The sequence below is a fragment of the Schistocerca gregaria genome, chromosome 7 (genome assembly GCF_023897955.1).
Source record: "Schistocerca gregaria isolate iqSchGreg1 chromosome 7, iqSchGreg1.2, whole genome shotgun sequence".
NCBI lineage: Eukaryota > Metazoa > Arthropoda > Insecta > Orthoptera > Acrididae > Schistocerca > Schistocerca gregaria.
The window spans coordinates 120,901,344-120,920,648 of NC_064926.1; positions in this window are offsets into that span (position 1 = coordinate 120,901,344).

The window sequence follows — 19,305 nt, forward strand, 5'->3', positions numbered from 1 at the left end:
ACCAATGTGCACATCATCAGGTCACAATTGTTAACGATTGGTCTGGAGAGGACTCTGGACAGTTAGATAGAATGATTTATCCACCCAGATTGCCAGGCATGTATCCCATCGAACATTTATGGGACGTAATCTAAAGGTCAGTTAGTGCACAACATCCTGCAGCGTTAACACTTTCGCAGTTATGGTCAGCTATATAAACAGTGTTTCCACAGGGGACTTTCAAAGGCATATTGAGTCCTTGCCACGTTTAGCTGCTGCACTACACTGCCCAATAGGAGGTCCGACAAGATACTAGGAAGTATCCCACAACTTTGGACACCTCACTGTAGATCATCCTCCAGACAATCCCGACGATTTTCATCTGTATCCAAAACTCAAAGAATGTCTTGGAGGACTTTACTTTGATTGTGATGAAGCGCTGTAACCAGAGATCAGATTGTGGCTCCATCATCAAAGTCAAACTTCATGTAGTGACCGTATCGACAAAGAGCTATCTTGTTGATACTATTGTGTTTATCGCCAGGGTGACTATGCTGAGAAATAGATTCGTAGACATGAACAATATAGATGTACACTGATCAGCCAGAACCTTATGACCACCTACCTACTGTTGATATAAGCCTGTCCAAGCGATAACAGTGAGGAATGACTGCTAGGCAGAAACCCACATGGAGCACATAGTATCAGTGAGCCTGCTGTCCGTGTGTAGATTGGGATGGCTCACGATCTGAGTTTGACCGAGGGCAGATTGTGATGGCTCAGAGACTCGGCACGAGCATTTCGGAAGCTGTGCGAATTGTCGAGTGTTTGAAGAGTGCAGTGGTGAGTGTTTTCAAAATGTGGCGAAACCAAGGTGAAACCAACTTCAGACCTCGAAGGTTTGGGTGACCACCCCTCATTACAGACGTCGGACGTCGTAGTCTGGGCAGATTGCTAAAAGAGGACAGCCAGCGAACTGTGACGGAACTAACATTAGACTTGAATGCTTGGAAGAGTGAAAGCGTGTCTGAACGCTCGTTGCACCGAACACTCATAAAGATAAGCCTCCACAGTCGACGACCAATACATGTGCCAATGTTAACACCACGACATGGCCAATTACGACTGAAACGGGTAAGTGAGAATTGACGCTGGACGTTGGCGCAGCGGGAGAGCGTTGGATGGTCTGATAAATCCCGATACCTCCATGATGCCGATCGGAGGGCACAAATACATCGTCTTCCAGGGGAACAGCACCTTGACACCTGTATTGCGGGATGGAGACCAGGCGGTGCCGACTCCATTATGCTCGGGGAAAAGTTCACATGGGCACCCATGGGTCCAGTGGAGATCGTGCCAGGCTCCATGAGGGCCAAGGACTGTCGTACACTGGTTGGAAACCACTTACATACCTTCATGTCGATCATGTTTCCCAATGGCAGTGGCATTTTCAACAGGAAAAGATTTTGTAAATTTGTGGTAAGTTCATATGGGGCCAAACTGCTAAGGTCATCGGCCACTAGGCGTACACACTACTTAAACTAACGACAACATCCACACACATGCCCCAGGGAGGACTCGAACCTCCGACGAGAGGGGAGGAGGGGGGGGGGGGGACCTGCACGGGCGCCGCTGGGCTTGTTCAACAGGAAAATGCGCCATGCCACAAGACGAGGAGTGTGATGGAGTGGTTCGAGTACACAGTGGCGAGTTCCAATTGATGTGCTGCCCCCCCCCCCCCCCCACAACTCGTTAGATCTGAACCCAATCGAACACATCTGGGATGTGACTGGACGCTGTGTCAGAGCTCATCGCAAACCCTCTCCGGAATTTATGGGAATTATGGGAATTATATGCGATGCCAATTCCTTCTATCAACTTACCAAGGTCTCACTCCTTCCATGCCTCTGTGCTAAAGGCAGACATACCGGTTGTTAGGTAAGTGGTAATTATGTTCTGGCTGATGAGTGTAGAATGTTAATATTGGTAATTTTATTTGAAATTTTTTTTCGGAGTTCTCACATAAAAAAGCGGAGACATTACTTTTCAGGGCGCCTTGATAATTATCAGTTTCTCCATATCTTGATTGTGGTGCTGCTCCACTGTGTACTACATTAATGAATAACCATTCGAATTGGTAACATGCTCTTTATTTTAGACGACTGGCTTTGGCTTTTATATTGAAGGCATTTTGCAACGGATCTGAAAATGAATGCAAAGTAAAAGCTGAAGCCGTTATAAGAGAAAGAACAGTTTAATAACTGAAGCCGTTACTCATTAAACTATGCTAATGCTATCACTCCATAGACTACAATTTTGTTTGTTTCTGAAAGTCGCACATATTAGCTTACTGTCCGGTATGTAATGTTCGAATACGAAAATTCTGCATCAACATATCACTAGTTTTTGACAATATCTCGTAATACAGAAATTACATGGCGAAGTACAGCACTACGGGGTGCTTTTAGAATGTACAGCTACCTGTCATTTTCAGTTGCAGGGACACTAGCGGCAAACGGAAAAATAGTTTCGAGATACTATTACATATGAGTCAGTATCTCTACACACTCTGGCCTTGTTAAAACTGATACATTTGTACGTGTGACGCGAAGAATATTTTCCCTTCGGTGTGAAAGGACTAAAGTGTTACTTCAGCTCGCAATGACAAGAAATAATGATGTGGTCTGAAGGACAAATTATCAGCGCAGTTCTTCCTCTAAGTACTTTTACTTTCTCACCGATATGTAACTAAATAAAATAATCTGAAATAGTATATACATATATCCAACTTAAGCCTGAGGACGCCAGAGAATACCGTGCTGTCACGGATTAGCAATTAGTTACGTTAGTGTTTGGTATATATCTGAGCTCGAACTCTTGTTGTTGTTGTTGTTGTTCTTGTTGTTGTACCCAAGCAGACGTCACGGTCTGTGAGTCGTGGGCTGTCAGTTAGTGGTCTAGTACGGAGATGGGAGCCAATGTCGCCTCGAATTTTGTATACCTGTAATTGTGCGTTCTATTGAAATGTGTGTGAATTCGTAATGGACGAAACTGCTGCTGTCATCGGTTCCTAGAGTTACACATTACTTAAACTAACTGAAACTAACGCATGCTAAGAACAACACATACACCCATGCCCCAGGGAGGAATCGAACATCCGGCGGCAGGGGTAGGGCAGTTCGTGACCTAGCACCCCAAACCGTGCGGCCATTCGGCGAGGCTGTGTTCTGTTCTGAAGTTAATGTTAAAAGTGTGTAAAGTTAAATAGTAAGTGAGTTACAGACGAGAAAAAATTCGCATCAGAAATTATTTCAAACTGTGTCCCAAAAGAACCTTACAATAAAATTATTCTGCAACAAGGAAACGACGTTGATAAAACTGCACGGTGACCGAACTGCCACATTGGACCTGACGAAAAATATATACGTCATCGCATCTTAGACTAACAGATAACTGATTAGCATAACTTATAACAATAGAGGACAGTGCTGTACAAAAGATTCTTTGCAGGAAGCCAGGCTACTTACATTGCGATTGGGAACTAAACCATGGTTCTGTAGGAACGTTTCCACAGGTCTCACAACCTCCAGTACAACATAGACGTATACCCTTATTTATATAATTAAATTATATCTGTTTATTACTAATTATATTAAGAGTTAATTACATTTTGTTTTTAGATCCTGCCGCAGGAGGGAGGACTGACGTAGCTAATATTCCTTACCCGTCATTAGGTGTAACCTTAATATAATTTTGTTTCAGTCTTTCTACGGAAGAAAAAAAACTTTGGAAAACGTGCTTTTTTTCCCTAAGGCATCAAACAACTGAGGTCGTCGGTATCTAGACTTACATACTACTTAAGCTAACGTATGCTAACAGCAACTCACACTCCCATGCCCGAGGGAGGTCTTGAATCTCCGGCGGGAGAAACAAAATGGTTCAAATTGCTCTGAGCACTATGGGACTCAACTGCTGTGGTCATCAGTCCCCTAGAACTTAGAACTACTTAAACCTAACTAACCTAAGGACATCACACACATCCATTCCCGAGGCAGGATTCGAACCTGCGACCGTAGGAGTCGTGCGATTCCGAACTGAGCGCCTAAACCGCGAGACCACCGCGGCCGGCTCCGGCGGGAGATGAAACAGTGATAACTGGCCTATATCGAGCAGTCTCCACCAAGCAACACATGGACAAGTAGTCGTAACTTTTGTAGCGATGTTGAAAATGAAGAGCTTTTCTGTGTTATGGCTTTTTGTTATATGATACTGTAAGATATATGTGTTCTGTTTTCTGTTTCGTGATTCGAGCGCGAGAGGTGGCAGTAGCAACACGACCAGTCCACTGTCGTCAAACTGCCCTCTCTGCTGCTCTACAGTGGAATCAAACCGATGGCCTGTTTCCAGAGACCTCCCGAAGCGTCTCACCCGGTCCTATAGTAATAATGCAAACAAAAGAATTTAATAGTTGTAAATTATTATGAAATACAATATGTAAGCAGCTTACGACGAGCTTTAGCCATGAGCTGTTGAATTCTGTTCATATTAGTTATTCATGTTTGACAAGCGGAAATTTTACTGATATGTAATAATTATTATATTAAAGTTATCCAAAGAAGCACGTCCATAGTTTTTGGAAGTCTGCTTGAAGATGGATTTGATGAGTGAAAGGCAGGGTTCCTTCCACTCAAGGATACCCTGTCACAGTCTAAGTTTCGTTTGTTAAGCAGTTCAAGATTATACGCGAAGCAGTAAGGTCTCTGGGTTGTTGTCATTACGTGATAGAGATGTGTGGACTTTATTTCGTGACAGTTTCAATAAAGTGAATTAATGAAGATCTGACCGAAGCTAAACGGAATTTATCTCCCTTCTGTAGTGAAGAAAAATAAAGATAACAACCAAACAAATTTTCGAGTGACTCTTTAGTAATAAGGCAGAGATAATCTTTACCACAAAGAGTCATATGGCAGCAACAATAACAGTTTCATTGGAGATTTACGAGTAACACTTGATAAGAATTTAATACGAAAAGCATTTAGGTAAAGAAAAGAAGGTAGACGGCTCTACAGACTTACAGTGGAAGTACGCTGTATGCTGTTTTGAAGCCAGTGTAGGTAGGGCCTGCTGCCATATTAAAGAGCCCGAAACATTAGCAGGCTGCTGTTTGGGATTGCATCTTGTTCATTATTTCTGTCATCTGCATGCAACAGCTATTTTAAATGCTAAAATTACAGTGTTTCCGTATACAGCATAGTGTAAGATTGGCAATTTCGAACGTTTTTCTGTCCTTAAATGCGTATTTGCTCTAGTAATACGATGCATTTGGCCTCGTTCTTGCAACTTCTTTTTGTTGGTGTATTTCGAGTGGCCACGAAGAAAAGAACGTGTTACGGAAAGCTGATAGTTTCGTAATGCGTTTTATTCCACTTTTATTATATTTGTATCGATAGCAAATGAGTCTGGAAATCCGTAAACAGTATGAGCAGTAGCGCCATGAAGGTAGTAGACTGTTCCGTCTGGTGCCACAAGCTCAAGGGTAGTATTGACTATCCCTCTTCCGGCCCCGTTGCCAGTATCTATGAGGAAGAGTTGGTATCTGTGGCTTGTGTTCTCGGAAGCTCTTTACTTGCCGATAGATATACGAGTTCGCTGACCCAAGTGGGGTCCCACTTATCTCATTCAGGTCTTTTCGGAGTCCACTCCCTCCATCGACCACTTCCTCACCCAGTGTGGCCTGATTTTCCACTGCCATCACTTCTTGAATCCTCAAAATCCCCTCCTCAATCCTACTGCTGCCAGAGCTGCCTCATGTATAATGATCACCTGATCCCCAGCTACTTAGACCCCCTATCTGTTCCCATTGCAAGGTCTCCCATTTTCTCAAACGCTGCCACAACCTCGCCACCTCTCCTTCCTGTAACACCTGTAATGGCCCCTATCCCACTTACTCGCAAGTATAAAGCTAACCCTCCTCCTGCCACCCCTGAACTTACTGTCTCTGTCTGTCTCATCGATCCCCCCATCCACCCGAACAATTCCCTCCGTCCACTCACCATGCTTGAAGGCATCATACGTTTCGTCACCATAGTCCTCCAAAACATTCACCCTTTCCAACGCCCCCACACCTTCGCCACCCACTCTGTTATTTCACCTCAACACCTTCGCCACTTACTACCACAACCAAGGCCACTTCACCTTCACCCGCCTCAACACCCTAGTTTTAGCCTCTTCCCTACCCTCTCTTCAATCGCCTCTCTTCCCGTCATGGCGTGGCATGAGTGTCGCATCCTCTTCCGGAACATCCGCTCCTTCCACACCATGGACAATCTCTCCCATAACCATCTACATCTACATCTGCATGGGTGCCGTGCAATCAACTGTCTGGCAGAGGGTTCATAGAACCACCTTCACAATTCTCTATTATTCCAGTCTCGTATAGCGCGCGGAAAGAATGAACACCTATATCTTTCCGTACGAACTCTGATTTGCCTTATTTTATTGTGGTGATCTTTCCTTCCTACGTAGGTCTCTTTCAACAAAATATTTTCACATTCAGAGGAGAAAGTTGGTGACTGGAATTTCGTGAGAAGAATCCGTCGAAACGAAAAACGCCTTTCTTTTAATCATTTCCACCCCAAATCCTGTATCATTTCTGTGACACTCTTTCCCATATTTCGCGATGACACAAAATGTGCTGCCTTTCTTTGAAATTTTTCGATGTACTCCGTTAGTACTATCTGGTAAGGATCCCACACGGCGCACCAGTATTCTAAAAGAGGACAGACAGTCATACTGTAGGCAGGTCTCCTTAGTAGGTCTGTTACCTTTTCTAAGTGACCTGCCAATAAAACGCAGTCTTTGGTTAGCCTTCCCCACAACATTTTCTATGTGTTCCTTCCAATTTAAGTTGTTCGTAACTGTAATACCTAGGTATTTAGAAAGAAAACTGGCGTTTTACGGATCGGAGCGTGGAATGTCAGATCCCTTAATCCGGCAGGTAGTTTAGAAAACTTAAAAAGGGAAATGGATAGGTTAAAGTTAGATATAATGGGAATTAGTGAAGTCCGGTGGCAGGAGGAACAAGACTTTTGGTCAGGTGGATACAGGGCTATAAATACAAAACCAAACAGGGATAATGTAGGAGTAGGTTTAATAGTGAATAAATAAAACAGGAGTACGGGTAAGCTACTACAAACAGCATAGTGAACGCATTATTGTGGCCAAGATAGACACGAAGCTCACGCCTACTACAGTAGTACAAGTTTATATGCCAACTAGCTCTGCAGATGATGAAGAAATGGATGAAATGTATGATGAGATAAAAGAAATAATTCAGGCAGTGAAGGGAGACGAAAATTTAATAGTCATGGGTGACTGGAATTCGAGAGTAGGAAAAGGGAGAGAAGGAAACATAGTGGCTGAATATGGATTGGGGGAGAGAAATGAAAGAGGAAGCCGTCTGGTAGAATTTTGCACACAGCATAACTTCATCATAGCTAACACTTTGTTCAAGAATCATAAAAGAAGGTTTTATACATGGAAGAACGCTGGAGATACTAAAAGGTATCAGATAGATTATATAATGATAAGACAGAGATTTAGGAACCAGGTTTTAAATTGTAAGACATTTCCAGGGGCAGATGTGGACTCTGACCACAATCTATTGGTTATGAACTGTAGATTAAAACTGAAGAAACTGCAGAAAGGTGGAAATTTAAGAAGATGGGACCTGGATAAACTGAAAGAACCAGAGGTTGTACAGAGTTTCAGGGAGAGCATAAGGGAACAATTGACAACAATGGGGGAAAGAAATACAGTAGAAAAAGAATGGGTAGCTTTGGGGGATGAAGTAGTGAAGGCAGCAGAGGATCAAGTAGGTAAAAAGACGAGGGCTAGTAGAAATTCTTGGGTGACAGAAGAAATACTGAATTTAATTGATGAAAGGAGAAAATATAAAAATGCAGTAAATGAAGCAGGCAAAAAGGAATACAAACGTCTCAAAAATGAGATCGACAGGAAGTGCAAAATGGCTAAGCAGAGATGGCTAGAGGACAAATGTAAGGATGTGGAGGCTTATCTCACTAGGGGTGAAATAGATACAGCCTATAGGAAAATTAAGAGACCTTTGGAGAAAAGAGAACCACTTGTATGAAAATCAAGGGCTCAGATGGAAACTCAGTTCTAAGCAACGAAGGAAAAGCAGAAAGTTGGAAGGAGTATATAGACGTTCTATACAAGGGCGATTTACTTGAGGGCAATGTTATAGAAATGGAAGAGGATGTAGATGAAGATGATATGGGAGATATACTGCGTGAAGAGCTTGACAAAGTACTGAAAGACCTAAGTCGAAACAAGGCCCCAGGAGTAGATAACATTGCATTAGAACTACTGACAGCCTGCGGAGAGCCAGTTCTGACAAAACTCTACCATCTGGTGAGCAAGATGTATGAGACAGGCGAAATACCCTCAGTCTTCAAGAAGAATATAATAATTCCAATTCCAAAGAAAGCAGGCGTTGAGAGATGTGAAAATTACCGAAATATCAGTTTAATAAGACACGGCTGCAAAATACTAATGCGAATTCTTTACAGACGAATGGGAAAACTGGTAGAAGCTGACCTCGGGGAAGATCAGTTTGGATTCCGTAGAAATATGGGAACACGTGAGGCAATACTGAATCTACGACTTATTTTAGAAGCTAGATTAAGAAAAGGCAAACCTACGTTTCTAGCATTTGTAGACTTGGAGAAAGCTTTTAACAATGTTGACTGGAGTACTCTCTTCCAATTCTGAAGGTGGCAGGGATAAAAATACAGAGAGCGAAAGGCTATTTACAATTTGAATAGAAACCAGATGGCAGTTATAAGGGTCGAGGGACATGAAAGGGAAGCAGTGGTTGGGAAGAGAGTGAGACAGGGTTGTAGCCTCTCCCCGATGTTGTTCAATCTGTATATTGAGCAAGCAGTAAAGTAAACAAAAGAAAAATTCGGAGTAGGTATTAAAATCCATGGAGAAAAAATAAAAACTTTAAGGTTCGCCGATGACACTGTAATTCTGTCGGAGACAGCAAAGGACTTGGAAGAGCAGTTGAACGGAATGGACAGTGTCTTGAAACGAGGATATAAGGTGAACATCAACAAAAGCAAAACGAGGATAATGGAATGTAGTCAAATTAAATCAAGTGATGCTGAGGGAATTAGATTAGGAAATGTTAAAGTAGTAAATGAGTATTTCTATTTGGGGAGCAAAATAACTGATGATGGTCGAAGTAGAGAGGATATAAAATGTATACTGGCAATGGCAAGGAAAGCGTTTCTGAAGAAGAGTAATTTGTTAACATCGAGTATAGATTTAAGTGTCAGGAAGTCGTTTCTGAAAGTTTTTGTATGGAGTGTGGCCTTGTATGGAAGTGAAACATGGACGATAAATAGTTTGGACAAGAAGAGAATAGAAGCTTTCGAAATGTGGTGCTACAGAAGAATGCTGAAGATTAGATGGGTATAACACATAACTAATGATGAGAAACTGAATAGGATTGGGGAGAATAGGAGTTTGTGGCACAACTTGACTAAGAGAAGGGACCGGTTAGTAGGACATGTTCTGAGGCATCAAGGGATCACCAATATAGTATTGGAGGGCAGCGTGGAGGGTAAAAATCGTAGAGGGAGACCAAGAGATGGATACACTAAACAGATTCAGAAGGATGTAGGCTGCAGTAGGTACTGGCAAATGAAGAAGCTTGCACAGGATAGAGTAGCATGGAGAGCTGCATCAAACCAGGCTCAGGACTGAAGACCACAACAACAACAACAGGTATTTAGTTGAATTTACGGCTTTTAGAATAGACTGATTTATCGTGTAACCGATGTTTAACGAGTTTCTTTTAGCACTCATGTGGATGACCTCACACTTTTCGTTATTTAGGGTCAACTGCTACTTTTTACACCATTCGGATGTCTTTTCTAAATCGTTTTGCAGTTTGTTTTAATCTTCTGATGACTTTATTAGTCGATAAATGACTTCGTCATCTACAAACAACCGAAGACCACTGCTCAGATTGTCTCCAAATCGTTCATATAGATAACGAACAGCAAAGGGCCTATAACACTAACTTGGGGAACGCCAGAAATCACTTCTGTTTTACTCGATGACTTTCCGTCAAGTACTACGAACTGTTACCTCTCTGACAGGAAATCACAAATCCAGTCACATAACTGAGACGATATTTTATAAGCAGGCAATTTCACTACGAGCCGCTTGTGTGATAGAGTGTCGAAAGCCTTCCGGAAGTCCAGAAATACGGAATCGGTCTGAAATCCCTTGCCAATAGCACTCAACGCTTCATGTGAATAAAGAGTTAGTTGTGTTTCACAGGAACGATGTTTTCTAAACCCGTGTTGACTGTGTCAGTAGACCGTTTTATTCTAGGTAATTCATAATGGTCGAATACAATATATGTTCTAAAATCCTGCTGCATATCGACTTTAACGATATGGGCCTGTAATTTAGTAGATTACTTCTACTACCTTTCTTGAATACTGGTGTGACCTGTGAAACTTTAGTCTTTGGGTACGGATCTTTCGCCGAGCGAACGGTTGTATATGATTGTTAAGTATCGAGCTAATGCATCAGCATACTCCTAAAGGAACCTAACTGGTATACAGTCTGGACCAGATGGGAGCTGTTCTCGATTCGAATTCTGGAATATTTACTTCGTCTTCTTTTGTGAAGGCATTTCGGAAGGATGTGGTTAGTAATGCAGCTTTGACAGCACTGTCTTCGATAGTGTCTCCATTGCTATCGCGCAGAGAAGGCATTGATTGTTTCTTGTCGCTAACATACTTCACATACGACCAGAATCTCTTTGGATTTTCTGCCAGGTGTCGAGACAAAGTTTCGCTGTGGCATCTGTTATAGGCATCTCGCATTGAAGTCAGAGCTAATTTTCGAGCTTCTGTAAAAGATCGCCAATCTTGGGGATTTTGCGTCTGTTTAAATTTTGCATGTTGTATCGTTTTTTCTGCAACAGTGTTCTAATCCGTTTTGTGTACCAAGGAGGATCAGCTCCGTCGTTTGTTAATTTATTTGGTATAAATTTCTCAATTGCTGTCCATTCTATTTCTTTGAATTTAAGCCACATCTGGTCTACACTAATATTATTAATTTGGAATGAGTGGAGATTGTCTCTTTTTATCTGCTTTTTTGAATGGGTATATATTTCTCTTATTTTTAGAGGATTTGCGGATTACAATATTCAATCTCGCTACGACAACTCTGTGTTCACTAGTCCCTGAATCGGTATTGATACACGTTATTAACTCATGATTATTTGTTGCTAAGAGGCCAGGTTTTCACAACCATTTACTATTCGCATGAAATAACTGCTCGAAATAATTTTCAGAGAATGGGTTTAGCACAATTTCAGATAATGTTTTATGCTCACCTCCGGAATTAAACATGTATATTTGCCAACATGTCGAGGGTAAATTAAAGTCACTACCAACTATTATCGTATGACTCGGATACGTGTTTGAAATCAAACTCAAGCTTTCTTTGAACCTTTCAGCAATTGTATCATTTGAGTTGGGAGGTCGGTAAAACGATCCAGTTATTATTTTATTCCAATTGCCAACAATGATTTCTGTCCATACTAACTCACAGGGAGTATCTACTTCAATTTCGCGACAAGATAAACTACTTCTGACAGCAACAAACACGCCACCGCCAACCGTGTTTAGCCTGTCCTTTCGGAACACCGTTAGGTTCCTCACAAAAATTTCGGCTGAGCTTATATCCGGCTTTAGCTAGATTTCAGTGCCTATAAAGATTTGAACATCAGTGCATTCTATTAGCCCATGGTACTTTCCCAAAACAGCTACGACAATTTACAACTGCTATACCAATGGTTTCTGTATCTACGTTCTTCCTGCGCCCTTTGTGGCTGAAGCCCTTCTTGTGTTTTCCCGAGACTCACTAACCTAAAAAACCACCCAGTCCATGCACGCAGCCCCTGCTACCCGTGTAGCCGCCTCCTGCGTACAGTGAACACCTGACCTATTCAGTGGAACCGGAAACCCAACCACCCTTTGGCGCAAGCCGAGGAATCTGCAGCCTACGCGGTCGCAGAACCGTCTTAGCCTCTGATTCAGACCCACCACTCGGCTCTGTACCAGACGTCCGAAATCGGTTTTGTCGACTATGCTGCAAATGGTCAGCTCTGCTTTCATATTGCAGGCAAGGCAGCCTTCACCACTTCTGTCAGCCGCTCGAAACCAGAGAGAATATATTCTGATCCGAAGTGACATATATCATTGGTACCGACATGAGCAACCACCTGCAATTGTCTGCACCCTGTGCTCTTCATGACATCCGGGAGGACCCTTTCCACATCTGGAATGACTCCACCCAGTATGCACATGGAGTGAACATTAGTTTTCTTACCCTTCTTGCCAGCCATGTCCCTAAGGGGCCCCATAACGCCCCTAACGTTGGAGCTCCCAATTACCAATAATCCCACCCTCTGAAATTGCCTGGATCTTGCCGGCTGAGTGGTTTCCTCTGAAACAGGACAGGCGACAGCAGCATCTGGCTCAGTGACAGTGTCAGCCACAGACTACACCTGGAACCCGTTTGCCAGACGAACTGGGGAGACCTTAAATGCGGCTGCCTGGGAAGTTTATCGCCGCCTGCTTCGCCCCGGGGCGACCTCCCACTCGACCACAGGTGAAGGGTCAGCCTCAGTGCGACCAGTAACTGGGTTGGCCACTGGTGAGGAACGATCGGAGGACTCTGACGTGCTGGACATCCGTTGGACGCCCACAGCCAGCCCACAACAGTGGTGCCAATACAGCCATCACAGCCTGAAGCTGAGAGTGAAGTGTCACCAACTCAGCTCTCATCCACACACAACAATCGCAGTCCCTGTCCATACTAAAGACCGTGGAAAAATAAACTATGCAGATGAACAGACTATCGGCACATGCTGATCAACTCTACTCTAGACCCCAACAGGAACGCATGAACTGTGTCTAGTTATAAGCAGATATTCGAAAACCTAACTACCAAAGCACTCAGGTGATACTAAATAATTTGCCCACCATACTGTCAACACCTCTCCATCTATCCTCCACCAAACTGATGCTCCTTGTCCTCAAGCCCACAGTGGAGTTACCATCAGCCACATTAAGAACATTCCCATCTGGCCACAACCCATCCTCAATGACCCCACCAAACACCTTATCCTCAGTTTCTTTTTCCCCTCCATCACTATCACCTGCGCCACCATCTGTGTCTGCTTCATTGATCCTATTCCCTACGATGTCATCTCCACCTTCTCCACCTATGTCATTGTCGCCAACATCAACATCCATAGCTGCTTCCTGGCAGCCCTTCGGCAGTGGCATCAGTTCCTTCTCACAATCCAAGGTAATCTTGTTCCCCTTCCCCAGCACACCCAACTCCAATGTTGTCCTTGCCTATGCCAATCTCCTTGGGTGTATCGTAATCAACATCCTTAACTCTACAGGTACCGACCACCTCCCTGCCCTTCTCACCATAATGTCTGCTCACTGCCCACCTCCAGCTCCCTGTCCTGCACCCTCCAAGGTAGTACTGTTTGCGCCAGCTGACGTGCCTACTGGGAATCCATCACTACTCACGCCGAACCCCACCCCCTTCCCTATCACCATCCTTCAGAAGGCCTTTACTGACACTGTGGAGGTCTATGTTCCCACTAAAACCATCCACCCCCACTGACCCACTCACCCTCCATGGGCTGTCTTTCTCCTCCTCCAGGAATCCCACCACCCCTATCACTCCTTCCTGTGCACTCATGGCAGGGATACACTCCACCAGAAAATACAGCAACACATATGGAACCTTATTACATCAAAGAAATGCCCCTCCCTATAAACTCCTCCAAGTACTGGTCAGCCTTCCATCCCCTTACTGGTTCTCAATCCACAGACCATTACCTCATCCTCCATAATGACCGCCGACTTCCCGACAGCCTCAGTAAGGCCAACTACTTCGCTTCCCACTTTCCCAAGGTCTGCTCCATCCCTCATGATCCCCTCTTTGATTATTCTCTTTTCCCACCATCATGGAACACTCTGATACCTCGGTCACTCCACTTGCTCCCAGTCTCCAGTACTTGGGTTGGTTGCCCTCTCCAACATCAACACTCCAATCACAGCAATCCTCCAGTCATAATGCAACACAGCTCTGGTCATGACTGTGTCACCTACTGCCACCTCAGAGAGTGACACTTCTCCTTCCTGACTGTCCTTGCCAATCTATACAACGTCATCCTCTCTACCAGCTTCTACCCGGACCTTTGGTGGACTTCCTGCGTCCTCTTGGTCCTTAAACCCAACAAAACCCCTTCTGTCACCTTTTCCTATCGTCCCATCTGCCTCACCTTCATCTTCAGTAAGATATTCGAATTGATCTGTTGTATCCATCACCAACTCCACCAACACCACCTCCTCCTCCTTACCCAGTGTGGCTCCTGACCCTCCTTCTCTGCTGAAGACCAACTCCTTAACCTCATCCACCTTCTCTCCCTACAACTTAACTCCCATCGTTCCGCCACTTTTGTTTCCCTCGGCCTCGAAAATGCCTATGACCACGTATGGCATCCTGATCTCCTCTTTAAACTCCAAACCTACGCCCTGCCTGTCAATTTTGTCTGTCTGGTCGCTTCCTTCCTCTCATGCCGTTCTTCCTATGTCGCCCTCCATGACACCAACTTCCATCTCTTTTATGCCACTGCTGGCATCCCTCAGAGCTCTATTCTCTCCCCTCTCCTCTATCTTCTATACACCATCGATTTGCCCAAGACACCCCCACCTGTCCACCTCCTCCAATATGCTGATGACACCTCTTACCTGGCACTTTTTCTACCTTTCAATGGTCCCAGCACACCCACCAAACCAACCTTGACCAGACCACGGTGTAATCAGTGGTTCCTTCATGTCAACCCCTCCAAAACCCAGGCAATCATAATTTATGGTCGTCCCATCCAGCTCATCCCCACCCTGGGATACCTTTGAGATACCTTGGCCTCACTCTCCACCATCACCTCACCAGGACTCCTCATCTCCTGACCATCCAGCAGAAAGCCCATTCCTGCCTCCGTATCCTGAAACTCCTGTCTGGCCAGACATGGAGATGGCATCCTTCCACCATACTCCACACCTACAAATCCCTCACCTGTCTTATCCTCTGTTATGCCAACATTGCCTGGATCTCTGACCTCCACCCCCCCCCCCCTCCCACACTATAAATCCAGAACGACATGCACTCCCCCTTGCCTTCCACATCCGCCTTCCTTCCCCCATATGACTCCTGTATGACCTCATCACCTTCCCTCACCTCTTCTTTTTCCTCCAACATCACTGCATCCTTTACACTGTCAGCAGACTTGATCCTCCTCATCCCCTGGTTTCCTCCTACCACTCCACTGCCCACCGATTGCAGCACCTCATGTAATGTGACAACCTTGAATTTAGTGAAGGCCAGGCATAGTCAAGGCCCAATGATACTGGAAGTGGACGCTTATGCCATCTATGGGCCAGAATCGAAGGCAAAGCGGAAGTGCTTCCGCCTGGTGGCAGCTAAATTAAAGAATGCTTTGCGGGAGACAGTGTCTGGCTTGTGCTGCACTCTTACAGCGAAATAACAAAAGCATTAAACTAAATAATATTGTTACATTTAGTAAAAATATAAATGTAATATTACTTTAATATACGCAAATGACTGTAACTGATTATTGTAATGCTATGGTATGTTTCATTGTAAATAGAGAACTTCGCGTAATGTAAAATAATGTTTAGGGTTGGGGGGAATCCCCGAGAATGAGAACAGTGAACAGGTTGGCACGTGATATTGGCGGTAGAAGTAAGCTGGCGGAGCTCTGAGGCAGAACAAGTGTTAAGTGACGTAATAGTGACTCCTAGTGTGTCCTACAGTAATGTTGCTAACAGACCGTTTAGAAGTGAGCTGAAAACAGATATGGACTTCGTTTATTGTATAGCCACAAGCTAAATGGACACTAAGGCTTGTAACACGCGGGCTGTGAGCAGCAAAATACACTCCTGGAAATAGAAATAAGAACACCGTGAATTCATTGTCCCAGGAAGGGGAAACTTTATTGACACATTCCTGGGGTCAGATACATCACATGATCACACTGACAGAACCACAGGCACATAGACACAGACAACAGAGCATGCACAATGTCGGCACTAGTACAGTGTATATCCACCTTTCGCAGCAATGCAGGCTGCTATTCTCCCATGGAGACGATCGTAGAGATGCTGGATGTAGTCCTGTGGAACGGCTTGCCATGCCATTTCCACCTGGCGCCTCAGTTGGACCAGCGTTCGTGCTGGACGAGCAGACCGCGTGAGACGACGCTTCATCCAGTACCAAACATGCTCAATGGGGGACAGATCCGGAGATCTTGCTGGCCAGGGTAGTTGACTTACACCTTCTAGAGCACGTTGGGTGGCATGGGATACATGCGGACGTGTATTGTCCTGTTGGAACAGCAAGTTCCCTTGCCGGTCTAGGAATGGTAGAACGATGGGATCGATGACGGTTTGAATGTACCGTGCACTATTCAGTGTCCCCTCGACGATCACCAGAGGTGTACGGCCAGTGTAGGAGATCGCTCCCCACACCATGATGCCGGGTGTTGGCCCTGTGTGCCTCGGTCGTATGCAGTCCTGATTGTGGCGCTCACCTGCTCGGCGCCAAACACGCATACGACCATCATTGGCACCAAGGCAGAAGCGACTCTCATCGATGAAGACTAACGTCTCCATTCGTCCCTCCATTCACGCCTGTCGCGACACCACTGGAGGCGGGCTGCACGATGTTGGGGCGTGAGCGGAAGACGGCCTAACGGTGTGCGGGACCGTAGCCCAGCTTCATGGAGACGGTTGCGAATGGTCCTCGCCGATACCCCAGGAGCTACAGTGTCCCTAATTTGCTGGGAAGTGGCGGTGCGGTCCCCTACAGCACTGCGTAGAATCCTACGGTCTTGGCATGCATCCGTGCGTCGCTGCGGTCCGGTCCCAGGTCGACGGGCACGTGCACCTTCCGCCGACCACTGGCGATAACATCGATGTACTGTGGAGACCTCACGCCCCACGTGTTGAGCAATTCGGCGGTACGTCCACCCAGCCTCCCGCATGCCCACTATGCCCTCGCTCAAAGTCCGTCAACTGCACATACGGTTGACGTCCACACTGTCGCGGCATGCTACCAGTGTTAAAGACTGCGATGGAGCTCCGTATGCCACGGCAAACTGGCTGACACTGACGGCGGCGGTGCACAAATGCTGCGCAGCTAACGCCATTCGACGGCCAACACAGCGGTTCCTGGTGTGTCCGCTGTGCCGTGCGTGTGATCATTGCTTTTACAGCCCTCTCGCAGTGTCCGGAGCAAGTATGGTGGGTCTGACACACCGGTGTCAATGTGTTCTTTTTTCCATTTCCAGGAGTGTAGTATGGTTTCCTGCTCTGGGGTACATGGCACTGCATGGTGCAATGCTGCATTAATTGCGACGAGCTGCTTGTGCCAACGGCGACGTGTGAAGGGACCAGTAGCCGCATTCAATGGCGTATTGTGTTCTCAATAACTGATGAGGTCCATTGGTGAGCTGGATTTGGTAGCAACGAACTAGAAGTTATCTTACAGGAGTATTATTATGAACAGCGGTGGTTATACCGCTGCCATTACCAGTACTTTTATATTCTATGAATCAGTTTGTGTAATAGTCAAACCAAGTTCTCTACAGTGTGTCAAGTTTGGAGGCAATAATAATTTTGTGGTTTATATTGCAATTATATAAAGGAAATAGTTCATTATTACCCCATATCCACTGATTTTTATATGCTGCAGTGAGTGTCGGCGTAGCTATATTGCAAGAAAAAATAGTTGGAATTAACGCCGAAATTGTCAGCAGACGCCCCTTCATGCAACAAATGGAAGATGCCAGGTACTGTACCACCTTAATTACTGTCCAGGTTGATGTGGTGGCCCTTCAGTACATTGCCATAGTCAAAAATTACTCGGTTCCGTCCGAGCAACGTAATTCTCAATTAGCGTTTCAGTAACTATATCAACAAGCAGATCTATATTGTTCTTTAGTTAAGCGTTCAAGAAAATTGCTGCCATCACATAACACACTGTGGCTTCAGCACAGTGCAAGCTCAATAACATTAAGTTCAGTAATTACAACTTGTGTGGTTTACATTGACCTAAAACAAGTTCAAGTGTTTATCACATGTGTTTATGTATTGTGAAACGATTTCAGGCTGTGCTATTGTTTTAAATGAATAATGTCCTCCTGCTAGGCAATATCAAACATACAGAATTAAGTGCTCCCTGTTGAGTCGCTTCAAAGAGATTATCAGTGCTACTAATAATCAAATATAGACGTGAAAATAAGTTGGTTACGCGCCATTATCATTATTTATTCCAAAAACTCCGTGTAGTAGTTGGATCACCATAGGGTGTCTATTCAAACCTATTACACGAGAGAGCCGCTTTCCGGAATTCCGATGCCGCATGGTCTAATAATACAGTAAATTCAGGTAGTGGTATCGCTCTATCGCTGTATCCCTCTCTCTCTCCACCTCCAGAGTCTCCATGTCTTTTATCAGGGCAATTTCCAGCACCTTCCCCTCCCGAATGTTGAACTTCACCGTGACATCTACCCTTCCTACCAACAATAGCCTGACCTTGTGCCCCGCCGCCAAGTGTGATGCATTAGTGCTGTGTTCGGAGCTGTTATACAGTGTCATCAAGCGATGTGGTATTAACTCTATGCTCGACCTGTATATAGTCCATGATTGTTCATGTGATTTTTCTACTGTGGCCGACTTTTAACTTGTGTTTGACTCCAGTGATATTAAGTGCACAACGAACTGCCAGCCATCCTCTTTTAACTTTACATCTATTTTTTAACTGCCCCCCTGTGCATGTCCCCATATTAGTATATATTTTAACTCTCATCATCTCCATTTACTGTTAGAGGAATGGAATTACAATAAAGAAGAAAAAAACAAGCGGGCAGGCACCAAGTTTGGGGACTGGCAGTAGTGTCGCGAAGAGAAGTGGTTGGGAGGTCCGAGCGGCCAAAGCCACAAGCTACCCAAGGGGGGCCTGCACACGGTAACGATACTAGAGTACTTCATTAGAGTCAGCGTCGACTGCATGCAGCAGGCCGGCATCCTGTCAGTTGGTGGGCAACATTCGTCTCGGACGACACCTCGTGGCCTGGCTGCCCCCTTCTATTGTACCTGGCTGTCGTCG